Here is a 27,724-nt window from a genome sequence, read left to right on the forward strand (position 1 = left end):
ATCTTCAGAGTTTTAATTTTTTTTTTTTAATTTAAGTAGGCTTCACGCCCAGTGTGGAGCCCAATGTGGGACATGAACTTGAGACCCTGAGATCAAGACTCGAGCTGAGGTCAAGTGTCAGATGCTTGACCCACTGAGCCACCCAGGTGCCCCCAGAGTTTTAATTTTTAAAGCTCACACCTTTGCCTCGTTTCTGCTATTTCTTGTGTATACACTTACACCATTGACGTGTAAGATTATTTTAGGGGGTACATACACAGACACTTCTAATTTAATAGCAATGTCTTCATTGCATTCAGTTTTCTGTCCATGGTGTGTGGCACGATTCTTATTTAGTAATTGAAATTTTTCCTTTTAAGTACGTTTGTTTAAGTTAAAATCCAATTCCCATAAAAAAAAAATTAGTAAGTGGCAGTCCTGACATGACATGGACTGAACAGCAATTCTAAATGTGGCAGGCAAATGAGCAAAGTTTGGGACATTGCTTTGCATATCCAGACACTGGAAATGCCTAGCAGATGATAGAATTTCTTAATTTCCGCACCAATGTTTGGTACCTGCTGAGAGGTTTGCTTTAAAAAATAATAATAATAATGTCTTCTGCTTTGTTCCATCCCTGACGAAGAGGGAATGGTTCATGAGTGACTGTAATGCCTGAGTCTGGAGCAGAAAAGAAAGACAAGTCTTCGGGGCGTCCCCGCCTAGTCCAGGTATGCTGGGGCAAAAATGACCCGTTAACCTAGGGGCACCTGGGTGGCTCAGTCAGTTGAGCGACCGACATGGGCTCACGTCACGATCTCACGATTGGCGACTTTGAGCCCTGCATGGGGCTCGCTGCTGTTAGCACAGAGCCTACTTCAGATCTTCTCTCTCTCTCTCTCTCTCTCTCTCTGCCCCTTCCCTGATCAAACGCTCGCTCTCTCTCAAAAAAAAAAAAAAAATAAAAGAAAGAAAAAGAAAAAGATCAGTCAACCCAGGCAAAATGGCTTATCTAGTTGCAGGTACGAAGTTGCTTTCCTTTCCTTGAGCTGGGATACAGAAAGCTCTGGAATCATTAAACGCTCTGTTTCATGGAAATCTATGTTCCCGCCTTCTTGCTGAGATCTGCCACCTGCACTCAGCTCACCTCCGGAGGAAAGGGCCCGGTAGAACAGAGGCACTTCCTGGGGTCATGCCACCACCAAAGCTGGCTCCTCTTGGCTGGTGTCGCCGCGGCCGTTCAGACTCCGTGGTGTCCCAACTCTGGAGTCGCATCCGCCGAGCATTCAGTGATCTGTCCTAACCACAGTGACTCATGGAGTCTCCAGTTACTCTGTGGCTGGAACCCATTTCCCGAACAGGAAGGCATATTTTAAATGACGTGAGTGACGGAGAACTCTCGGAGGGCTTGGAGAGATTTGGAACGACCGGCCAGGAGTTCCAAGACTGAGCCCAGTTTGTGTAACCCCATTTGGCCTGAAAATGAGGAGAGATGGTCAGGACCAGTGTTCTCTGCCCATTGCCAGGAATTTCTCATTCCGGGCCCCACGGTGAGGTCCAAACACTGACGCTTAGCACATTAGGTAATGGTTCCAGGCGCAGGAAGGAAGAGCGAGGCGTGAAAAAGGGAGATAAAGTAAGAAATATAATCACTCCACAATTGTTTGTAATTCATAGACTTTTCTCGGACCCTCAGGGGAAGATCATTCCGTTAAACTCCAGGAACAGCAGAGGGAAAACAGAGCCCAGAGTGAGGACTGGGCTCGCCCGTGCCCTCCGTTCTTTTGACAGTTTGCTTCTCTCTGGGGTGACTTTTTATTTCTTATTTTTTAAAGTTCATTTATTTATTTATTTATTTATTTATTTATGTATTTTGGGAGAGAGAAAGCACACGTGAGCAGGGAGGGGCAGAGAGAGAGAGAGGAAGACAGTCTTAAGCAGGCTTCATGCCCATTGCAGAGCCTGACGCAGGGCTCGACCCCATGACCCCGGGATCATAACTTGAGCCAAAAATCAAGAGTCAGACGCTTAACCAACTGAGCCACCCAGGAGCCCCTCCTAGGTGACTTTTTAAAATGTCACACCAACTCCAGGCATGTGGTAAGGTAGTGCCCCCTAACATGTCGCAGTCTCGTCTTAAAAATTTCGTCTCCTGGGGCGCCCTTCGGTTGGCCGTCCGACTTTGGCTCAGGTCATGATCTCACGGTCCGTGAGTTCAAGCCTCGCGTCGGGCTCTGTGCTGACAGCTCGGAGCCTGGAACCTGCTTCAGATTCTGTGTCTCCCTCTCTCTCTGCGCCGCCCCCTCTCCCACTCTGTCTCTCTCTATCTCAAAAATAAATAAACATTTAAAAAAATGAAAAAAAAAATTTCATCTCCTATCCTTGTGTTCCCCCCCCCGCCCCCACCCCAGCCAGTCATTGGAAGGAAAATCTTGAGAGCTCTCTCAAGATTGAAGAAGGAAAAGAACTGTTTTTAAAGCCTTGGTCTACTGAGAACACTTATACCCTCACCTACCATACGGATGTCTTTCTGTAACCTCGAATCTCCCCGGTCCAGAACCAAACTTAACGGTTTTCGCCGAAACCGTCTCTCCTTTGAGTCTTCTGTTTCTGTCACCGGCCACGTTGTCTCCCACGTGCTCCGAGTCCTGTCCCCTCACCCCCCCCCCCCCCCCCCGCCAGCTCGTGCTTAGCTCCAAGTGCCGAATCAAACCTCACACTTGTGCTTCCCCTAAGCTGCTGGGTCTGCCCCCCTCGTGCCGAGCCTGGCCCTGGCTGTGCTTTGAGACAGAGTGTCTCTGAGGTTTTGCCACGGTTGTCTGCTCCCCAGTACCTCATTGCCCCCCCCCCCTACTTTTCCTTCCTTGGGATCCTTGTCCATGGTGGGTCCAGTGGGAGCTTGGGACGCCCTCCCTCACCTCCCTACCTGCTCCTTCCGGCCCTCCATCGTGCACCTGCTGGGCTCCTGGGGCTGGCGTGACTGTCTGACTCCTGGCCCTGTTTTGACTCTGCTCCCGATGCGATGGGTCTTACCCAGACTGTAAGCCGTCTGAGGGCTGGAAATGCAGCTCCTTCCGCAACGCTCTATCCTCCTAATACGCCCGCTGGCGTTACACACACGATTACCTGTTGAATGAATGATGAACGGTGGCTTCCGGGATAGATTTTTAAAAGGACGGGGTGGGGGAGCCACGAGCAGGAGCCGTCTGAAGAATGAATCCTTATTTTAGATCCTACTGAGTCTTTCCGTCAAGGACTCTTTGGACTATGAAAACAGGAACAATTATGGTGTAAATGGACTTTGAAAATAGCAATAATTAGGTAATTAAAAATGTACTTCAGTTTCATTATGGTGTCCATAAAATTCCACCATCGAAAAACAAACTATTTTAACATATTTTACTTAATATAATTCATGTAATTGTGATTTTTATGTTCCACCTAGTTATGCAATTAAGTAGTACATGGCTATTTCTTACAATTAAACATTGCTAAAATCTGCCGCCAGTTTGGAACACAGAGTATGATATATTTAACAACTTTTTATGCTAAACAGTAGACACAGTGAACATTATATTCATTTAATTCCATTTTAATTAGTTGAATAATATTTTTAAATGTAAATTTAGGCCCAACTAGAATGGCATAGCACTTAAAGGTTGTTTTCTTTCAAATTACCTATCTGCAACTTGTTGATGTTTCGCACAGAAGAACACGGCTGTGCGTGGGGCCACGTGCGTCGAGGAGAATGCTGGAGGTTTCTCACCTCTCCATCCGAGCTTCTCCCGCGTTGGTTAGATCCTGTCTCCTGACACACTGATTCCAGGAATGCTACCCGTCCGCCATGTTTCCTCTTCAACCGTCAACCCCAAGAAGCTCTCAGACAGTGTTCCTGGCCTGGGCAGGGAGGAAGGAGGAAGGTCAGGGACTCCAGTGTTCCATCCGCACCTCCCGATAAGGGCGAGGCCGCCTGAACTTCTCCCACAGATGCTTCTGGCCCTTGTCGGATCTCTGACTGAGCCCTCTGACCAGCCAGGGCCCATGGTGGCCAGCAACTCCCCTTGTGGGCTTCTGGCCTTCCTTTCTCACATATCTCTTTTCCAGGCTGGTGCTGAGTGAGCCTAGTACAGATGTCCCCCCGCCCCCCAATCTGGTGTCAGGGAGGGATTCCCTGAAGCAGCTGAGCTGAATTCCAAGGGATGAGTTGGGATTAACCAGGAGAAGAGGGGAAATAACAAGATTTCAAAAGATGTGCAAAGGGCCCTTTGAACATATGGCCTCGGTGATGTTACATACAGGACTTTCCACCCCTGCTCTCCTTGAGGTTTATTCTAACCCAAGTTTAGGCATCACTATGCCTGGCCAGCCCCGTCCCCGATGGCCCTGCATTTCTCTCCCTGGCATGAGGCACCCCTACAGCTATATTTTCCCAGCTGTCTCCCGCTCGCCTCTGACCTCTCACCTCCTTTCCTTCACCCTCCCCAACTACTGAGTGGTGACTCTTAAAAGGTGTCCTTAAAAAGGCGTGTGGCCTGCCACCTACTCCAAAATCAAGTCCCCACCTTGTGTCCCAGCCAGGCAGGGTTAGCTCCAGGTGGCTGAGGTTATTGGCCTGACCTTCCTTCCTACCGTCCCCGGAAAGGAAGCCTGCACTGAGCCAGCCCCAGTCGGCACACCTCAGCCGGGATCCTGTTCCAGAGGGGGAGGAGGAAGTGAGGGCGGTAGGCCCTTGCTTTTGAGGAATCCATCGCCCTGGAGTCCGGATAGCTCCGGTTGTTCCCAAGTGGCATCACTGTTCAGCCCCTCTGACCGACAAACACTGCTCCCGCCGTCCTTGCCCTTGAACGATCCCTGCAAATTCCCAGGCTCAGCTCCTGTTACGAGAATCTCATGCGGCACCTTCCTAGAGCTGCCTCAGACCCTCAGGATTAAATGAGGTGAGGTGTGGGAGGGCTTAACGACCAACACGGCGATAGTAACAATAACTAATGCTAATTGAACGCTTCCTCGGTACTTAGCACATTACATTAATCATACAATTTAGTTCTCCAACACTCACAAATGTAGCTACTCCCGGTACCCTACTTAGGCTGGGTTGTGGGCTGGTCCAGTCATACGGCCAAAGGAGAGAATCAGAATCAGATCCCAGGGGAACCAGCAAACAGTAAGTGTCCAATAATTATTCACTGGTGCACTGAACCCTGAAGAACACGAGGCTTTCCTTTGCCCCCTGCTGCTTTGGGACTCCTGACTCCACGTTCTGTTTAGGGTATCAGTTAATTTCAGCTGGCTCAGTTCCTGGCTTTCCACATAGAGTCACTAAGGTCTCCACCTCTGGGCTCTTGGTTAAGTGGCCAACTTCGGCTCAGGTCACGAGCCCATGGTTCGTGAGATCGAGCCCCGCACCGAGGGCTCTGTTGTTGGTGCAGAGCCTGCTTCGGATTCTCTGCCCCACCTCTCTCTCTGCCTCTCCCCTGCTCTCTCTCTCTCTAAAATAAACAAACATTAACGACAACAACAAAAAAACCTCCACCAGGAAATCTGTCAGTGGCCTTGGACCTAGTCTCTGGTAAGCTCGGGGTCCATTCTGTAAGCTGGGGGCCCCAAGCCTCGGCATTCTGCTTATGACACTCTGGACATCAGGATCCTTACTGCCCATGGCCTTCGGGTATGGCCCCCGGCCCCATCTGGTTTTCCCGAGCCTCAGCTCCACCTGTTTCTAACTCCTAGGCATCCTAAAATCTCAGCATGCTTGGGGCTTTCAATAAATCAAGTTATGGATGACACCAGATAGATGGCTTTCTCAGGTGTCAGTCAACTGATGGTTTTCTTCACGGCACGAGACTGTAGCATGAACTACCGTCGGGTGTCGGAGAGCATGTGAAGAATTTCCTCCGAAATTCCTCCATCCAGTTGGCCAGCCCATTTTTTCATGGGGCCTTTGTGAGGGACGGTGAGAGCCAAAAGAGACCCCAGCGGAGAATCCGAAGACTTGGCCCAGTCTGTGGGTTTATCACACCTGACACCCCATCCTACTGTCAGACACATTGGTTCTTCCTTCTGTGAGTCTCAGTTTCTCGTTATGAAAGCTGGGAAAGTGTTCGGGTGACTTCAAATGCCTTTCTGCTTTGGTATTTTCTAAACATCTCCTGTCGGGGCGAAGCCTTCAGGATGCAGCGAGAAAAAAAGCTGCGTCTGCCTGTGATTTGAGGGTTCTGAACGGCGTAAAAAGAGTTAAGCTTTGCAGCACTTTGCGACATTGATATATAAAAAAAAAGTGTGTACTTTAATTTCTAATAAAAAAATCAGGCAGGTATGAATAGCAATAAAATTGCTCAAAAATTGTTCAAATTGAAGGGAAACAATTCGAAATGGATTTGGAAATATAATGTTTAGCTAAGCAAGCTATAATGTTCTGTTATTTTAATCAGCATTGTAAAGTAATTTAAATGACGGAGGAAGAGACTTTTATACTTTAATATATAATCACTTTTTTCAATGCATTCATCAAAAGGCATTTCATGTTAATGATTCTATGGCTGACGACAGACACCAGCAATAATGGTCTCTTGCCTGTTTCCAATTTATGTTTGGAGCATTTTAGATTTAACTTTTTTTTCCTGCTCTTCCCTATTAGTCTTAAAGGAAAATTCCTGTAATTTTGGAAGGAAACGTGTTACTAAATGTTTCAAAGAGAAAAATGTTGAAGAAAAGAGCTCTAGGACGTTTCCTCATGTTATTTATTCTAGAACACCAGAAAGTTGGGACAGAGCTCAGGGATCGTCTGAGCAACTTACCTGCTGCCAGGCCCTTGACACTCAAAAAGCATGAATGTGTCCTTTCCTTTAAAAATCTTCTCCAAAGAGAGGTAGAATTCTCTCACTCCATGGCCATTTTGCCTGTGATAAATAAATTCTCACTGATAACTGAAGATTTTGCATGCATAAGTGGTAGAGAAAGAGTCTTTCCTGTTACTGAGTTTATGTCTACCATTATTAAGGGACTCTTTCCGAAAGTTATTTTGAAGAAGTCGCTTGAAAATTTCTGGCTGCGGTCTGCATCTTTGCTAAGTAAGTCCTCATACCTTCACCAGAGAAGGGAATTATAAGCAAGCTGAAGGACTCCTTGCCATTTCCCGAGTGGTGATGGCAAGATCCCCAAAGGTTATGGGGCCTGACCTTGCCCTTGCAAGAATTCTCTTTCTGCCCCAAATAAAACACGTTTTTGTGTTATCTGCCCTGCTTCTGACCATATTTGTCTTTGTTCAGTAATGAAAATCCATCCATTCATGCATCCACTCACCCACTCACCCACCCATCCACCAACCCATCCATCCATCTTTCCATCCATCCATCCAACCCATCCATCCATCCAACCCATCCATCCATCTTTCCATCCATCCATCTTTCCATCCATCCATCGAACCACCCATCCACCCACCCTCTCATCCGTCTCCAGAGTTTCCCAACGATAAGAATAAATCATAGCCCTGGATGTGTCTTTACAGCCATCTGAACACTATTTTCAAACTGAAGAGTTTCTAGTTTGGCTGTCTAGAAACATTTTCAAAAAAGGCAGCCGCGTTTTCGTCAGCTAAGCTGAGACTACGGAGTTGGATTCAAACTGCTAAGGAGCTGGGGGGAATTTGGTGACCAGGTCAGAGGAGGGGTCAAGACTGGGGGCCCCAGAGCCTTTGTTTCAGGTTGAGTCAGCCTCACGTGGAAGGTCTGGCGGCCATTCCTCTTTGGGCTGGGCAGCGATCGGTTGGGAAGAAATGTCACACTCTGGGGGGTGGGTAACACTTGTGGCCACACGCTGCTTGTTGGTGCCTGAAAGCCGCTCCGGGAGCACCAAGGGAGGAAAGTGTCTGAAGCCCGAACTTTTGGTGGGAGGTGCTCCCGGGCTTCTCCCATCCTGAGTTCCAAGGGGACAGAAATGGCCAACTTTTCAGGGCCCTTCAGAGAAGAAAGATGGAGAAAGGACTGGGGGAAGCAGTGGCGGCTTGGCGAGAAAGCAGAGATACGGTCAGCTGTGTTGGGAACAGAGCAAAGAGACGCTGGGACAGGAAACTCCCACCCTCTGGCTGGGAGTCCCTAAAGTGCCCTGCTCCTCGATTTGCACACATGTAAATGGTAAGTGTGAACAGGTCCCCTGTCATGGGCTGATTGTGGGAATTACATGAAGTAACAGGTGTAAAACACTTGGCACGGAGCCTGGGGAACAGTGGCCGCTCTGTTGTGGGCGTTCCAGGGAGCCTGTGGATAGGTGTGCTCCATGGAGGGGGATAGAAGTAAATTAGTAACTGTGGTGATAGCACGGTAGTGTTTGGGAGCAATCCGCCAGGAGGGGACAAGGCACCACGTGTGAGCTGTGCATTCCTGGCTCCCTCCTAAGCCCCGGCAGGACATAGCTGCAGAGCCCGGGAAGGACTGCCATCCTCTGGAGAACTCAAAGGCTCCCAAATTCCGCCCCCAGAGCACCCTCACTGCCACATCACAGCAGATCCACACCACCCAGCTCTTCGGCCCTGAGCGTTAACTCCCACGTGTGGGTCTCTAGGGGGTCAGTCTGGTTCCCGGACTCCTGGGGACCGGAAGTCTCCTGTCCCGCCCAGAGGAGGTTGCAACTTGCCGGGGAGAGCGGAACGCAGTGCACGAAGCAGCCCTCAGACGACACGGGCAAGGCACAGATTCCAGGCCTGCAGAGGGCAGGGGAAGGCCAACCACGATGGAGGCATGGAAAAATGTTCCATTTTACTAGTAGTCAAGTAATGTGTACTGTGGTATCAATAAGTCAACATTCTGTCTAAAATCTTCCCAAAGATGAAACACAGAGCAGTCGAAACGTGGTTGGGGTGATTATGGGGAAATAACCGGCGGGAGTGAAATTTGCCAGAACAGAGGCACACAGCTGGAGCATCTAATTTACACAATTTTACGGTAGTATGCAAGGACTTGGAAACCTCCCTCGGACTCAAGATGAGATGCTGTCACCGGAAGTTTCTGAAGATAATTTAGCACCATATATTAAAGGCCTTAAAAATGAATGTTTGATCCAGCGATCCCCCACACATGGATTGATCCGGGAAATTTTCACGCCTGTCTACAGGTGCTTCACACAACATCGGGCACCGTGGTGTCGCGTCTGATAGGAAAACTGGAATTGATCGAGCCGTCCAATAATGGTTGACTCATTAAAAAAATCGCGGTCCGCACACACAACGGAATACTGTCTGGCTATCGGAATGCAGAACACCGCATCAGGAACGCTGATGACACAGGAATGGTGATGTAAGAAAACGGACGACAGCTACCTTTGTGGTGAGCAGGGCACAATATATCATCTAGTCAAATCACTAAGTTTTACACTTGAAGCACTGGGTATCACCTCTACTAAAAAAAGGACACACACACACACACACACATATGGAGATACACAGTGGAATATTACGGAGCCATAAGAAAGAAAGGTCTTGCCATTTGTGACAATATGGATAGACCTCGAGGGTGTAATGGTAAGTGAAGTCGGCCAGACAGAGAGAGACAAACACTCTATGATTTCGCTTCAGTGCGGAATCTAAAAAAGCAAAACAGATACACAAACAGACACAGGCACTGACTCAAGTACAAAGAAGAAACTGGTGGTTGTCAGAGGGGAGGTTGTGGCGGGGGGGTGGCGGAAACAGAAAAATGGAATCAAGGGGTACAAACGTTCAGGTATGAAATAAATAAGTGATGAGGATGCGGAGTATCGCAACAGAAATACAGTCACTGATTTTGTAGTAACGTTGTGTGGAGGCAGATGGTGAGGACACGTGTCATGGTGAACACTGGTTTATACACATAATTGTTCAATCGCTATATTGTGCACCAGAAATGAATATAACATTGAATGTCAACTATACTTCAATATTTTTTTTCTATTTTAAAAGGAAAAAAACAATGCAGATGAGTAGAATTCTTTTTTAAATGGAAAAAAATGTTCATAATGAGAACAGTTATAAAATGGTAAATAAAGTGGAATTAAAAAGGAATATACATATGGTATTGCCTATTATCTATTTACCTGTCTGTCCATCCATCCATCCATCCATCCATCTTCTATCTAGTTATCTACCTATCTATATGTATCATCTAACTATGTCTATCTATCTGTCCATCATCTATCTATTTATTTGTGGAAAACACTGTCCACACTATTATGGTATTGTCATTAGTCATTTCTAAATTGATATTTTTTGGGCAAAATATTCTACATTTGCCTACATTTCCCCTAATTTAGCTCTAAAATCATGGTTTTATATTGGCTTCTGTATTTAGAAAAAAAATGACCAGTAGATGTCATTTCCAATTAAAAAGATATCTTGGTGCTTTCTAACATTTAATGTTGAAATTTGATTTAAAAGAAGTAGTTTCCAGCCTAAAAAAAAAAAATCATGGTCCTGGTCTTCCAGAGAAGGAAGAGGAAGTCCACGAGCAGGAGAGGCTGGCCAGGCTAGGCTAGGGGACGAGAGGTCCCTGCACTGTGCGTGGTCTACCTTTCCAGAAGCTGATGGAAGACAGCAGTGTACCCACACTGAAGGCTGCGTCAGTTCTCAGTTTACCCACACAGTGCTCAGCTCCGGTCAGAGAAGATGTGATGTAAGACAGATGTGTCTGGTCACGTAGCCTCTTTCTTTGGGTCACAGCTATTCCTCTTTTGGCATTTTCTATTCAAATGTGAGTGTTTTTTTTTTTTTAAATTAAATTGTATGATTTCTGTAAGAAAACTAACCCATTTGCTTCATGCATTGGGATATTCTTTAGCAATTTGACATTCATTATAAATAATATACACAAATAACAAATGCATAGGTATTTACTTTTATGCCCCCAAATCTTTAGAGCTTTTCTTTTTTTCCATGTCCTTTTTTCTCATTTTGATACTTACCCCTGCCATCCTCATCTGTAGATTCATATATTTTTTTAATGCTTATTTATTTTTGAGTCAGAGAGAGACAGAGCATGAGCGGGGATGGGTGGGGTGGGGGGGGGCAGAGAAAGAGGCAGACGCAGAATTCGAAGCAGGCTCCAGGCTCTGTGCTGTCAGCACAGAGACCGATGCGGGGCTCGAACTCACTAGATGTGAGATCATGACCTGAGCTGAAGTTGAACGCTTAACTGACTGAGCCACCCAGGTGCCCCAATTCATATTTTTAAAGTATTTTTATAATTTTCTATTACATCCTTGTGTGTGTTGAGTTGTATGTTCAGGATGAGAGAGGATGAGAGAGAAATCCAACCATTTAAAAAATTTAAATGCTCCCGAAGCATACTGTATACACTGTATGTTAGCTAATTTGACAATAAATTCGATCCATTAAAAAAGAAATTAAATCCAAAAAAAAAAAAAAAATTAAACGACTGCAGTTTGTCCCAGGACCACATGTGGAGCAATTCTTCTGGCACCTGTTGACTCAAAATGACATTTTTAACGTTATACAAAGTGGTATTCCTTCATGTATTAAATCGATATTTAAGAAGCAGCCATCATGTCCCTGGTACAACGTTAGGCTCCTTTGGGGGCTTTCCTCTGTTTAACTGACTTGTCTCATTTTTTTTTCCTGATGCCACACTGTTTTAGTTATATTTGATTTAAAGTAAAATTTCATATGTGGTATTCGAACATCCATTCTCCTTTTAAAAAATTTCTTCTTGATTCTGGCCGGTGAATTCTTCTAAGATAATTTTCAAATCATTTTGTCCGTTTTCTAGTCAAACCAAATGAACTCACTTAAAAAACTTTTTTTGATAATAGCATTTGACCTCCTCTCCAAAGAAAATAGTATGTTTTTCTAATTATTTCATCCATCACTTATGTCTCTTAGTACTATGTGTCAGGGGCTCACAGATGTTAGGTAGTTTGCGGTATCTACCTCACTTTGTCCTAAGAAAAGCTTAAAAGGTAAAAACGATGATCCCAACGCTACATAGAAGAGTGAGGCACAGACAGGTTAAGCAACTCGCACAGGCTCACACAGCTACTAGCTGTGGCTTGCAGGATCATGACCCAGGCCGGCAGATGCCCAAAATAATGCATACTGGGAACAAGGCTGGCACTCAGTGAGTACCACTGGCTGGGGCATTCGAGGTTTCAGGGAATTGCCTCAGGACAGCCAACAGCCAGTGGGGACTTGGGGACACGGCCACGGGGGCGAGGTATCTTTCCCAAGGGGAGCACAGAGGGTGGAGGTGATGGGCTTGGCAACTGGCTTTTCACAGAGGCTGATCTATCTCTCCAGCATGGGGTTGAAATAAGTTTGAAGAGATCTCGTATGAAGCGAAGTCCCAGTCTGGAGCCTTGTGACCCGGACTTGTCCTATCATATGTATGAGAAAGCCAGTCTGCATTTGGGGTCACAAGAAAACGCTGGGAGAGAAAATGGGGTGGGGAGGGGAGGGTGTGGGGTGTGGGTGTGGGGGGGAGTAAGGGTGTGGGTGTAGGGGTGTAGTGGGGGGTGCGGCAGCCACAGCAGGGGGTCCTTTGTCTTTTGAATTCCTCCCTCCAGTCAGGTCCAGGAGGGCTGTCTGGGCCACATAAGGCACTGGGAGAAGAGGAACATAGCTGGACAGACAGAGCCATCCAAGCGCCCTTACGCTGATTTATTTTTATTTGAGCAGTTTAAATATGTCCTGACATTCACCATGGCTGGTGTGGTTTCCGACAAGAAATTTTCCGACAAGAAATTAACAACACTCGTATCTTTCTTCTCTTGTAAGTTTTCAGAGTCTTTTTTTTCTTTGGCTGCTTTTAAGATTTTTTTTTTTTCTTTATCAGCAATTTGATTGTAACATGTGTAGCTTTCTTTGTGCTCATTCTCTTTGTGATTTGTTGAGGTTCTTGTATCTTTGAGTTGACCTCACATTCAGAAATCTTTTATTCATAATTGTGTTTTTTTTTTTTTTTCCTATCCTGGTCTGTCTCACCTTCTGACACCTCAGTGACACACGTCTGACACCACCTGATTAAAGTACTTACGTCTCTGAGTCTCTATTCACTGTTAGTCTTTTCTTACTTAGTGCTTCTGTGGACTCATCTTCAAATTCACTGAATTTTCTTTTTCTTTTTTTAATTTTTTTTAACGCTTATTTATTTTTGAGGCAGAGAGAGACAGAGCATGAACAGGGGAGGGACAGAAAGAGAGGGAGACACAGAATCTGAAACGGGCTCCAGGCTCTAAGCTGTCAGCACAGAGCCCGACGCGAGGCTTGAACTCACGGACCGTGAGATCGTGACCTGAGCCGAAGTCGGACGCTTAACCGACTGAGCCACCCAGGCTCCCCAAATTCACTAAATTTTCTTGTGCACTGTTCAATGTGCTGCTAATCCCATCCAGTAAAATTTTCATTTCAGATGTTAATCTTTTTTTATTCTAAAAACCTCTACTTGGTTCTTTTTTACACTTTTCATTTTTCTGGTGAGGTTTTCTATTTTTTTACTCGTTATATCTAACATTTCTTTTAAGCCCTTAACCAGATCTATAATACCTGCTTCCAAGCCCTATTTTCTACGTTCAATAATTGTTATCATCTTAGGGTTTCTTTCTACAGAAAAGTTTTATTTTTCTTGGATATAAACCAAATTTTCTTTCTTCGTTTCGTATATAGTAGTTTTTTTAAATGTTTATTTATTTGTGAGAGAGTGAGCATGAGTGGGGGAGGAGCAAAGAGAGAGGGAGACACAGAATCCAAAGCAGGCTCTGGGCTCTGAGCTGTCAGCACGGAGCCCGACGAGGGGCTCGAACCCACGGTCCACGAGGTCATGATCTGAGCAAAGTCGGATGCTTAACCGACTGAGCCACCCATGTGCCCCATCGTATATAGTAATTTTTAAAATTGTGTGCTAGTTATTATGAATGTTATGTAGTTCAGAATGTATTTTGTCACCTTCTAAAGGGTGTTGAGATTTGTTGATAGTTAATTCCCTGAGAGATCAGTTTGATCATGTGAGGACATTGCTTTTAGGCTTTTTATGGATGGCATTGGAGTTGTCCTTACTCTGAGGTTGAAATAGGTGACTCTAATGACGTGGCCTTAAAGGGATCTCAGTTGAATAGATGGAAAGTTTACAGAGTTTACTCCTTTCTGGCTCTTCAGAGCTCCTGTTTTCTGAAATCTCTATTCAGGTCATGTTCTATTTTTCAGTTTTTTCTTCTCTCCCTCCTTCCCTCTCTGCTTTCCTTCCTCCCTTCCCCCCTTCCTTCCTTCCTTCCTTCCTTCCTTCCTTCCTTCTTCCTCCCCCCTTTCTTCCTTCCTCGCTCCTCCCTCCTCCCTCCCTTCCTCCCCCTTCCTTCTCCCTCCCTCCCTCCCCCCTTCCTTCTTTCCTCCCTCCCTCCTTCCTTCCTTCCTTCCTTCCTTCCCTCCCTCCTCCCCCCCTTCCTTCCTCCTTCCTTTCTTCCTTCCTTCCTTCCTCCCCCCTTTCTTCCTACCCCCCTCTCTTTTTCTTGCTTGCTTGCTTTCACTTACAAAGTTACACCATGTCATGCACACTCCCAACTTAGTATTCAGCCAGAAGCTCAAGGAGACCTCTATGCAGATTGATTGGACTCCTCTGTCAAGTTACTTCTTTAGTATCCCATGTTGTAAGTTCCAGCCATGTCAGCTCTTTCTCTTTAATTTTTTTTAACATTTATTTACTTTTTGACAGAAAGAGAGAGAGAGAGAGACAGAGAGACAGAGCACAAGTAGGGCAGGAAGAGAAGGAGACACAGAATCCGAAGCAGGCTCCAGGCTCTGAGCTGTCAGCACGGAGCCTGACGTGGGGCCCGAACCCACGAACTGTGAGATCATGACCTGAGCCGAAGTCAGATGCTTAACTGACTGAGCCACCCAGGCGCCCTAACTCTTCCTAACTTTAATCTAAAAGCAAGGTATTTCAGGCTCAGTAAATAAGAAATATCTGACTGTATGCCACTGTAAGAGAAGCCCTTGACATATAGAGAGACGCATAGGCTAAAAGTAAAAGGAGGGGAAAATATGTGTTGTGCTAACAGCATGAAAAGCCAGCATGCCGCCATTACCCTCAGACACAGAGAGTTTAAGAAAGGGATATTATCCAAGTTAAAAAGGTCATTTAAACGGTGATAAACGGGGTAGTTCATTAAGGAAAGGGGCAATGCCAAAAATATACAGGTTTGATAATAGTTTTCAAACACAAAGGAAAACTTTACAAAATGAAAAGGGGAAGAAAAGATAAATTTACAGTGCTAGCTAGAGATTTCAAAACTCCTGCCTCAGTAATTGGTAGAGTGGGTAGATAAAATCAGGAAATTTGATTAACACTATTAACCAACCTAACCTAATTGACATTCACAGAACGTGACATCCGACAACCTCATAACGTGTTTAAGTGCACACAAAACATTCACCAGGATGAAACTTAGAATAGATAAGAACACAAGAAGGTAATGTATGGAAGGGTCCATACACTTCAAAAGATTAAAATCATAGAGCATTTTCTTTGATACCACGAAATAAAAGTAGGAAATAAATAATAAAAAATTGGGGAAAATTGTCACACATCTGGGAATAAACCACATACTTCTAAATAACCTACCAGTCTAAACAAAATAAAATCATCAGAGAAAAAGGCTAATCTTATAAAATAATAAAGAAAATATAACACATCAAATTGTATGGCATATGACTAAAGCAGCACTCAGAGCAAAGTGCATTGCCTTAAATGCTTATATTAAAAAAGAAAATAACAAAATATAACACACTAGCTACTTAAAAATCTAAGAAAAATAAATTAAACCAATACAGATAGAAAGAAGGGGAGAATAAAGATAATAGTAGACATTGATGAATAGAAATTAACAAATAGTAAAGGCAGTAAATAAAACAAAAGCTTAGTTCCTTTAAAAGATTAATAACATTGATAAAGACCTAACTAGACTAATTACAAAAAAGAAGGAAAAAAACACAAACTTCCAGAAAACAGATGGTATCATTAAAGATCACACAGACATTTTAGAAGGATAAGGGAATACTTTGGACAACTCTGTGTCTACAAAGTTTTGATGGCATTGAAAAGTGCATCAAAAGACACAAATTACCAACATTAACCCAACAAAATCCAAAAGTTGATTAGCCACATGTCTATTAAATAAATTGAATTTGTAATTAGAGCCCTCTTACCAGAAGCCCCTAAGTATCAGATGAATTCATTGGTGAATTTTATCATATGGTAATAAAAAAATAATACCAATATTACACTAGCTCTTGGAGAAAGTAGAGAAGAAAGGAATACATCACAGCTTCTCTGATGGACCTAGCTTAAAACTAATATTACAACCAAACAAGGGCAATTAAAAGAAAGAAGAAGAAAATAAATTATGGACAAATAATTTTTATGAGCATAGATGCAAAAGTTCTTAACAAAATTAGAACAAGAATGCTAATACATCATAATTAAATTGATTATCTAAGGAACGCAAATTTGGTTTAACAGTCAACATTAATTGAATTCACCAGAATTACCAAGAGAAAAGAGAAGGAAGAAATCATATGATGATCTCAATAAATGCAAAAAAAAATGTGCTAATTTTCCCTACTCAACCTCAAAAACATCTCTCTGCAAACTAAGAATGTAAGGAACATTTCTCAATCTGATAAAGAGTTCCTCCTAATAGCAAAACAATAACAGAATAGTCTTTATTGGAGTAAAGGGTCCATCAGTGCAATAGGAGAAAAAGAAAGAAAAGGCACCAAATACGAAACGGAAGAAGTAAAACCATAATTATACACAGCTGTAGAATTATCCGTGTAGAGGCCCCAAATGAATCTATAAATAATTAGAAACAATGATTAATTTAGTAAAGTTATTAGTGACAAGGTCAATGCTGGAGAATCATGTGTATTTTTATGTACCAGCAAGGAACATTGGAAAGTGAAAATTAAACACAGTGTATATGATAAAATTAAAAAATACTTAAGGAAATATATGTAAGATTTCAACACTGGAAAGTACAAAAAATACTGTGAGAAATGTAACAAGACCTAAGTAAATGAAGAGACTTAATACTGTTAAGATAGCCTGTATCCCCAAAGTGAGTCAGTAACGATCTAGATCCCACTACACTTTTTAAAAATTAATTAAATTTATTTTTGTATTCTTTTTTTTTTAAATTTTTTTTAATTTTTTTTTCTTAATGTTTTTATTTTTTATTTTTGAGACAGAGAGAGACAGAGCATGAGCAGGGAAGGGGCAGAGAGAGAGGGAGACACAGAATCGGAAGCAGGCTCCAGGCTCTGAGCCATCAGCACAGAGCCCGATGCGGGGTTCGAACTCACAGACTGTGAGATCATGACCTGAGCCGAAGTCGGACGCTCAACCGACTGAGCCACCCAGGCGCCCCTCTTTTTTTTTAATTTTAAAGAGAGAGAGAGAGAGAGAGAGAGAGAGAGAAAGGGGAGTGCCAGAGGGAGAGAGAGAGAATCTTAAGTAGGCTCCATGTTAGGTGTGGAGCCTGATGTGGGACTTGATCCAATGACCCTGGGATCATGACCTGAGCCGAAATCAAGAGTCAGATGCCCAACTCATTGGGCCACACAGGTGCTCCAAAAACTAGTGGTTTTTTTTGTTTGTTTGTTCGTTCGTTTGTTTTTTTAAGTGACAAGCTGAATCTAAACTTTATATGGACTGAGCCTGGGTGGCTCAGTTGGTTAAGTGTAGGACTTCAGCTCAGGTCACAGTCCCTTGGTTCATGGGTTCAAGCCTCACATCAGGCTCTGTGTTGACAGCTCAGAGCCTGGAGCCTGCTTTAGACTCTGTGTCTCCCTCTCTCTGTCTAGTCCCAGCTCACACTCTGTCTCTCTCTCAAAAATAAATAAACACATTAAATTTTTTTAAAATAAAATAAAATAAAATTTATATGGAAATCTCAAGGACCCAGAATGATGAAAACAATACTGGGGTGGGGGGGGATGTGAGTACTTAACACTACTTGATTTTGAGTCTGCCTATAAAACTATAGTCATCAAGACAATTTGTACTGGTACAAAATAGACACATAGATTAAGGAAACAGAATATAGAGTTTGACTCAGAAGTGCAGAGCCGAATACAGACATTTATTTGCGCAATTGATTTTTGACAAAAGCTATGAGACAGTTCAACAAGAAAGGACAATATTTTCAACAAGTAATGCCAAAACAGAGATAGCCATGTTGAAAAAAAAAAAAAAGTGAATTTCAAACCCTACCTGAAATCACACACAAAAATAATTCATTTGTGGCATACTGTAGTTTCCAAATGTAAAAGCAAAAAGCATGTAGCACTTAGAAATAAATATAAAAGAATATCTTATTGGCCTTTGGGTGTCTTAGACGGGACATAGAAAATGCAACCATAGCAGAGTGTCTGAGTCCGCTTAGGCTGATATAACAGATGACCATAGACTGGGGAGTCTACACAGTAGAGATTTATATGTCATAGTTCTGGAGGCTGGAGGTCCAAGATTAGGCGGTCAGCAGGGTCAGATTCTAGTGAGAGCCTTCCTCCCAGTTTGCAGATGGGTCTTCTTGCCATGTTGTCACATGGATAGGAGAGAGAGCTCCGGAATCTCTTCCTCCTCTCATAAGGGCTCTAATCCCATCAGTGGGGACTCCACACTCGTGACCTCCTCCAACCCTAATTACCACCCAGAGGCTCCCAATACCTAATACTTCCCAATACCATCACCTTGAAGCTTAGGGCTTCAACATGCGAATTCACGAGTGGTTGTACAGACATTCATTCGTAACGGGAACAAGATTGATAAATCAGACCTGATCCAAACGAAAAGCTTCTGCTTACAAAAGCCACCATTACAAAAGAATTGGTACACCGGAATTACACTCAGTAATAAAAAGAAATGAACTGTTGATATACACAGTATTTGAGGACATCTCAAAGAGAGGCAGATGAAAGAAATCAGACTCAAAGAATTGTATACTTTCCACTTACATGGTGTTCTCCTTGATGAAAACGATAGTGACAAGAGACCAGTGGTGGGCAGAGGGTAGGAGTGGGGAACCTGTGATTGCAAACACGATTATAAAAGGGTAGCAATGAGACGGTTTGTGGGATGATGCAACTCTTCTGTGCCCTGCACGTGGTGGTGGTTACAGGAAGCTACATATGTTTTAATGGTCATAGAACTATATACCAACAGAGGTCAGTTTTACTGCATGTAAATAAAAAGTAGGACGTAATTGGCTACTATAGACTGGGAGAAAAGATTATATGGAAAAGAGCTGGTGTTCAGATGATATGAGGGGCTCAGGCAACTCAATAAGAAGACGACAACTCAATAAAAAACGGCAAAACACGTGAACAAATACTTCACAAAGGGAGATATTGGACTGACCCATAAGCATATGAAAAAGTGGCCACGGCCCATAGCCATCAGGGACATGCAAAATAAAACCATATTTGGAGAGGTGTACATATTCCCTAAGACAACTCGCTTCTAGCTCAAAACTTAAAAGACAGTCAGTCTTCTTGGGTGGCTCAGTCGGTTAAGCATCTTGACTCTCGATTCCGGCTCAGGTCCTGATGTCACGGTTTGTGAGATTGAGCCCTACGTTGGGCTCTGCACTGACAGTGGGATTCTCTCTCTCTCTCTCTCTCTCTGTCCCTCCTCTGCTCTCTCTCTCTCTCTCTCTCATGAAATAAATAAATCAACTTTAAAAAGTTAAAAAATAAAAGACAGCCGATGCTAGATGATGGTGAGGGCCCGGATTGAACAGACTGCAAAGCTCTCCTGCGTGCTGATTGAACATAAATGGTGTAACCACTTTGGAAAGCAGTTTGCTAGTTTCTCAGGGAGTAAACATACAGTCCGTGACACAGCCGTTCTATTTCCAGCCTTCCACTCAAAGGGAATCGTAACACATGTCCCCAGAAGACTTGTATGAGAACGGTCACAGCAGCTTGATTCTTGATTGCCCGAAACTGGAGGCAACCCAATGTCCATCAAAATATAACAGATAAAGAAATTGAGGTAAGTTCAGATGACAAAATAAATCCCAGTCATAACAATGAATAAGCTGTTGATACCCACAATAGAGAATTACAATACATTACGCACAATAGAGAATTTTCAATAGAGAATTACAATACATTACACACAATAGAGAATTTCTGCTGCGTGAAGGAAGCTAGGTGCAGAGAGTGCCTTCTATAGGATTCCATGGGTCTGGAGTTAAACCGATATGGTAAGGGATACCAGGACCATTGGTTTGCTTGAGTGCGTGGGAGGGCAGGCATCAGTTGGCAAGGGGCATGAGGGAACATTCTGAGCTGATGAAAATGCACTATATTCGAACGGGGCTGTGGATCACACACGTGTATGCATTTGCCAAAATTCATCCATCCAAACGTACACTTACGTGCCTTTTGTTGTATGCAGATGTTGCCTCCATTAAAAGAAAATAATATATGCTTATGGGGAAGATGGCCTTGGGGATTCAGGGAGGCGGGGCTAATAATGCAATTAACCACATACACAGTGGCCTTGTCTGGACTTACCGTGCTGAGTCGCCCGACCCGGAGTGCCCTCCGGCTGTTCCTCAGCTCCCTTCACCAGCTTGGTCTCATCCCTGCCCCAACGCCATCCTTCTTCCCGGCTCGGGAGGGGGGTGGAGAGGTGTGCGGCAACGGGAGAGGGGGACTTTCATCTGCTTTCTTGGTTTGGTCTCTGGCAGCCCTGAATAGGAGCTCGAAGCCCAGCCAGCTGCCGGGAGAGACCCAGAGCTCACCCAAAGGGGTCTGCAGAAGCATTTGGAAATCATTAGGCAGGTGCAGGTGGGGAGAGGGGTGGTGTTTTTCTCGCTCTGTATTCGTGTCACCCATGTTGTTGTTGTTGTTGTTGTTGTTGTTTAAATATAATTTTTACCTTTAAACTCCAGAGGCTCAGAAAGGTATGTTGCTCTCAGTACCTAACACTCTGAGGTTCCGCTCACCTGCCTACCCTGCTCCCCTGATACAGAGCCTGTAACCAGGAGGTCTTCCTTAACCCTTTAAAAAAAAAAAAAAAAAAAGCAAAGGAATGCATTTCTTTCCTTCCCCCTTCTCATTCTGCTCTACTGACCTTTTGCTTAGCTTTTTGCTAATGTCATTTTCACTCTTGGTTGGGCTTTCTCGACAGTAAGGAAGACTTCTTTATGAAGCTTCGGTGATAAACTGGGGTCAGGCATTCAGTCACATCGAGGAAATCACTTCATCAGCTCCTACTTCCATATCAAATACCTCTAACCTAATCAGGAAAACAGCAAAACTCTGCAAAGGGCCCTTGTTAATCCTGTCACCGACTACCCCGCCAGAATTTCAAAAATGCAGTTTAATTAACAAAATAAAAGAACTTAATCTTTCCCCATAGTGTTCACACAAGTAAAAATATATGCGTGGGCCGAGGATAAAAATAAATTGCATAGGGCTCCTGCCCAAAGACAGGGGTGGGGGAAGTATGGGAATCACCCCGATCCTAGGGAATGAAGCAAACTCCAGGCTTTCTTAGGGCTTCGTAAGAATAGTGAGGACGATCTCCTGTCTCCATACATATTTCACCCGTGCTTCATGTGAGGGAGAACAGTTTTTAGACCAAAAGGTGTTTTTAGCACAGAGGAATAGACTCCCTTCATTTCAGATGATAGATTTCGTAACCTGCACTAGGGCTCAGCAAAGCTGACACTGGATTCTGATAAAAATCGGAGGAGTCCACAGACAGAGCTTTCCACAATAATTTTTTTTTTAAATGAATTAAATTCCCATTTTAAAAGGTGGTTGTAACAAGGAAAAAAAAGTACGATTTTTTTTTTTTGATCTTTCCTCCTTAACTGTAGCCACTTCTACCTTTTCCATATTCACGAAATGTATATGGAGCTAATTTTGAATGTGCCCTTTATGACTATGTCACAGTCATAATATCGCCATGTTCCGAAGGCGTAATTAAAGATTTACCTAGATTTATGAGGCTTTATCATTATCAATAGGGTTAAGGAATGCCGGGGAGACACATTGTTGGAAGATTTTGCTCAGCAGTTTCTTGAGCAATGAGAGTTACTGGTATTACTTTAGTGCTCAAAACACTGACTGTTCGGCACTAATATATGGCCCTTTATTAGAAAGGGAACACCAAAGACACTTCAGTCAAAACACTTCAGTGGCCTGCCAACTTCTTCCTTTTGGGGGATGGAACTGGGGGAAGGCAAAACGTCTTGCTCATCGGAACGCACAAGATGGAAACATCAGCTCCCTATAGCAGCAGGTAGCTGGCCTCTTGGATTCCCTTAATAAAGGCCGAGCCATATTAAGGTGGACCAGTGAGCCTGAGAACAATAGGTGAGCCTTACGCTGGCCCTCATCCAGCCCGCGGGAAACCAGGGCCTGCCTGGCGCTTTGCCCCTGCGCATTTCTCCAGGAAAACGTACTCCAACTGTACCTGGTTCTCATCCTGTTATCTTTCCATGGCCTTCCTGTTTTATAGCCCGGCCAGTCTGCTGAAGCAGGCTGAGGTAGCCATGATGCTTTCTTACTGTGTCTAGCTAGGATTTCATTTTTCCCATTCCCAGGGCAGTCTCCACTCAGAGCAGTGTTAGCCATTTCTCAGTTGTCTAGAGAAAGAGAACTGATAGGATAAAGACAGATGATGGTAGATAGATGATAGATAGCTAGATAGACAGATAGATAGATAGATAGACAGAGATAGATAGATAGATAGATAGATGAAAGATAGATCAATGCACATACACATGCACACACACACACACACACACACACACACACACATGCATTATACATACATAGATTTATTTTAAGGGAATTGGTTCACATGATTGTCAAGTCTAACAAGTCCGAAATCTGCAGGGCATGGTGACAGGCTAGAGACAGGGAACAGCTGATGTTGAACTACAAGTTCAAGTCCAAAGGCAGTCTGCTGGCAAAATTCCCTCTTCTTTGAGCAAGGTCTTTCTTAAGGCCTTCAACCAATTGGATGAGGTTCATCCACACTATGGAGGGTAATCTGCTTTACTCAAAGTCTACTGATTTAACCGTTAATCCCATCTAAACAATAACCTTCACAGCAGCCTCCAGATGCGTTTGACCAAATCCCTGAGTACTGTGGCCTAACCAAGTGGACACAAAATGTTAACCATCACACCCTCTACTTTTTGAGCCATTGAGTTTCACTTCACTTATTCCCCACAAATAGATTCTTCTCCATGCATTATTAGTCTAGGAAATAACCTGCCCTTCCATGATCACATCCGACACATGGTGGCCTCTCTGTCGTTTGGGTTAAAACAATGGAGGAATTTCTGGCTGCAGAGGAAGGCGGTTCTGAAGAGAAAGTTGATGAATGCCTGCCATTACAAGCAAAGGCCCAATTTGCCTTTCCTGCTGAGGACCTCTGCTTGATGCTGCTTCCTTTGGAAGTACCTAGAAAGAGGCTCTTGGGTAAGGGTGAGGGTCCAGGATCAATCCTTCATAGACCCTTCGTAGGGTTTAAATTTCTTCCGGGGGCTGTGCATTCTTGTGTGACCTGTAATTCGGCAATGTCGCGTGAACACATAACGGGAAGGCACAAATGCCTTCCCCCATCCCCAGGCAGGCTTCAGTGGGACCCAACCGAGAGGAGCTTGAAGATTATTTTCCAGGTGATTCGACTCTCTCTGGAACACTTGCCTGTGGCCTTGAGTTTGGCAGGCAATCCTATCCACGCTCCGCTTTAGCTGGATACACAGTGTTGGTGCACGAGTGATTATTTGAGATGGTGTTTAGCCACCTTGAGCCTAACCCTCTCCAAAAGCCTCTGGAGAAGGCTGTTCCATCTGAGGAGCTCTTCTTGCTCCAACTGTGGGCAGAGACTGATGGCACTCACGCTGAGGGTATTGTGAAGCCCACGTCCTGCACTCAATGCATACTAAAGATTGTCTTTATTTGGAGCATGTGACTATCAAGGCTGCTAATCTAGCAATGGTGGACTGGAGTGGTAAGGACAGACACTGAAATCACCTGCAACAGAGGTGAGAACAGAGACGAGTTTTGGTGGTGCCGGCCAGGGCTCTGGCTTCTTCCGGCTTCTGTTTGGAGTCTGGCGTATAGCTGCCCCCTCAGCCTGGCACAGGACAGAAGGCTCCTTATCACCATTAATTAGTCATCCTTGAGCATCCCCAGGGAGGTGGCCCATGTTTCACTTGATGGAATTGGCTGAAAAAATGGGAAAATAAATCAATAACTAGATAGAGGACAAGGCCACCTCCAGGGTTTCCTGGTCCGGGACTAGATCTCCACCTTTTCCTTGTGTGTTTCTTCCCTTGGTCGGTGGGTACGTCAACCAAACACAAATTCTATCAGTGTGAGGCCAGGTGGTAATGCCCACACTTGTACTTAACATGGCGCCTCCTCCCGGAAGCTGACTTCAGTCTAGCTCCTGGTGCCCGAGTGGCCCTCTGTTCTCACTCCCCGGGCCTCTCAAAGGGCTCTCTCTCCTCTCACCCAGATGCCAGCCATTGCAGATGGATTCTAAAGAACTCTCAGACTGGGAGGAAACAGCCCTCCCTGCCCCAGGGGGTGTAGCTCCCCAGCACCAGAGACACAGAATCCACCCCGCCCCCACTTTGCTGATGCCCATGTCAATCTGTTCCCTGCATGGTCAGGAAAAGGCCTTGAAGCCACGGAATGCTGGGTGGCTCTTGTAATCACTCTAAATTATGACACCTTCTTGTTCTTAAAAATGGCCCCTGCACATAGAAGATAAACCAGGACAAGATGAGGGAATGCAGGGCTGTTCTGCTTGGTTCTTTAAAAACTGATAAGTGGCTTTAAATCTCTTCTATCCAGGGTAGTTAAAGCCTCAGTATCAGGCTGGAGAGCCACACATCTTTCCATGTCATCTCTCACCCTAATGAGCTCTGGGAACGGACAACCTGGGATTCTACTCCACTCCCCACCAAGCAGACCGTCATATATGTTCTGCATAGAGTGAAATTTGGGGGTGAGTTGACAAGAACGTGACACAGCTCAACTTATTTTTTCAATTGCTTACCTTTATCAGTCTACTGAGCAGGTTGTGGTAGCAAACACAGAATTGCACGCCAGCCCCAATGGGAACCTGCACAGGGGAATGGTCAGATAAGACGACAGACCCGAGCGGTAGCAAAATGGCCTGACCGCAGTTATCATCGAAGCGACAGAAATTCTGTCAAAGCGTCCAGCTCTCACTTTGAATATCGTGCACGTGCAAGAGAAGGAACATCTGTGGCATGCCCAGCAATATGTTTTAGCAACGTTTTTTGGGACCAAAATTAACATTAACAGGAAGACAGGTTTGTGTTTCTCTGTATTTTCACTTATTAACACAACAATCTGAAGGTTATTAGCAATTCTGAGCTATGTTGGGCTGTGGGTTTCCATGTGCTGCACTGAGACGTCATACAAACATCCCCACTCTTAGCTCGGAGTTTGGGCTTGGGCAAAATTCAGGGAACCAAATAGCTTCGGAAAGCTTGGATGGTTTTCAGTCCATGTTTAGACACGAGGAAATGTGTACCAGAGAAAACAGAAATACCACAGTGCCACTGTGTTGGCTCTTCTCCAATATTTGCTAAGTGCCTATGATGAGTCAGGCTCCACGGACAGCAGGTGTGAGACCCAGAGCTTACTCTCTGTGACCTGTTGCCATGGAGTCTCTCTTTATTCGTTCATTCACTCACTCGCTCACTCATTCATTCATTCACTCGTGCGTCACTGTTGGTTTAGCAAACTCTGAGGGACAGTTACTCTGCTAGATATCGTCAAGCCCTGGGCTGTAGTGATAAGCAGATACCAAGCTTACATAGAGGAGCTCACAGAAAAGCAGTAAGACCAGCCCATTTACACATAATTACAACCCAAGTCACTAGGACCGGGTGCCCTGCCAAACCTTGTGTTTGCGGGGAGGCCCGATGGAGCTGAGGATAATTCTGGCTGTTGATCCACACGTAGGTCTTCCAAGTATCCAAGAATCTCTACTGTCTTATCCTACTGGGCTGGTGCAAAGATTGAAAGACCTTAATAGAGTGAGTGACTATGTAGGAGCTCAATAATGATATCGGTCTTCACGAACATCATCACCATCACCACCACCACTTGTATGGGCATCATTATCACCATCATCATCACCACCACCATCGCCATCCCCCTACAACTAGCAACACCCATTATCACCATCACCATCGACATCATCCTAGGTGGAATCACAGGTGAGATTCTCTGTCTGCCCCTCCAGATATGCTCCCCATCCTTCCCCACCCCCGCCCCCGATATCCCAGAAAGATGACCGTATGCATTCCATCCACAGGATCCCTTGCCCTCTGACTTCCAGCTGGGAATGGCCAATGAGGAACCCCACAAGAGAAGGTCGGAGGGAAGTCAGAGTCTTTACTGCCCTGTCTCTCTCTCTTCCGTGCCACAGGTCAAGAGCGGCTGTGTTCTTCTGCTAAAGGCCACAGTGCCTGCCGATTGGCCCTCTCCTACTAGTGCCGCTCTCTGGGTCTGGGAATGGTCCCTTCCTTGGCCCTTCAGGCATTGAAACACTAATAGTGATGGCCGCCCATTGATGTCATCCCTTGGGTGCCTTATAATCTTCAGTGTTTTCTCCTGGTGCCTCCCACACCGTTGTGAGTGGTCCTGTCATTAAACTCTCTCTGGTCATCCTAGGGGGTGACCTGGATTTCCTTCCAGAACTCTGGCCATCCAACCATAACACGGTCATTACCATCGGTGTCGTTATCAGGGTCTGCCCAAGAAGGGCCTCTTGCTGTGTGGTCAGCCATTGCTTGCTGATCCCCACTACTACTTTCCTTAGAGACAAGGTGCCCATTTCTTTAGCAACCTTCTGGTTCCTGGCATCAAAAGCTCAAACACCCGGTGGTATCACCTCTGGGACTCAGCTCAAGCCTTGCTTCTTACAAGAGGCATCACCAGCCTCTCCTTCCTCCCGGCTTCATCCTCCAAAGTCCAGGCGCAACTCTCACCTGGGAACGCAGTCTCCTTCTGTGCCACTGCCCTAGAACTCCTGCAGAGAAGGGCAGGGACTGTGTCACCTTCTTCACCCCCGTGTCTCACGTGGAATGTTCTCAATGTGCCCTTGTGGCACGCAGGCAGGAAGGAAGGGCAGATAATGATGAGGAGTGCTGTCGCTACTGTTAGTGCCAGCACTGGGTGATGCTGACAGCTGTCCCAGCAAACCGATGCCACCATCCGGTGCTTAGCACGCAGGAGGGATCAGGAAACATTTGTCCAATTAAACAAAAAGAACAATCACATCCACCATTGATCGGATGCTTACTGGGTGCTAAGCTTGCAGCTAGGTGCCTGCATCTGCTGTTTCCTTTGAGATGGAGAATAACCCCGGGGTGCCCGGGAGGCTCAGTCGGTTAAGCGTCAACTCTTGATTTTGGCCACGGTCATGGTCTCAAGCCTCGTGAGCTTGAGCCCCTGCATCGGCCTCTGCACTGACAGTGTGCAGCCTGCTTGGGATTCTCTCTCTCCCCCTCTCTCTGCCCTTCCCCCATTTGCACTGTCTCTGTCCCTCTCAAAATAAATAAAGAAACTTAAAAGAAAAGTTCACAATAACCCTGCTGGGGGCTGGCATTGTGAGGAAACGGAGGCAGGAACAGGCTATAACCCCAGGCCCACGAGACTCCAAGGGTCTACACTTCCGGTCGCCAAGACCCTGTA

The sequence above is a fragment of the Panthera pardus genome, unplaced genomic scaffold (genome assembly GCF_024362965.1).
Source record: "Panthera pardus isolate Hobbes unplaced genomic scaffold, ASM2436296v1 HiC_scaffold_18, whole genome shotgun sequence".
Classification (NCBI taxonomy): Eukaryota; Metazoa; Chordata; class Mammalia; order Carnivora; family Felidae; genus Panthera; species Panthera pardus.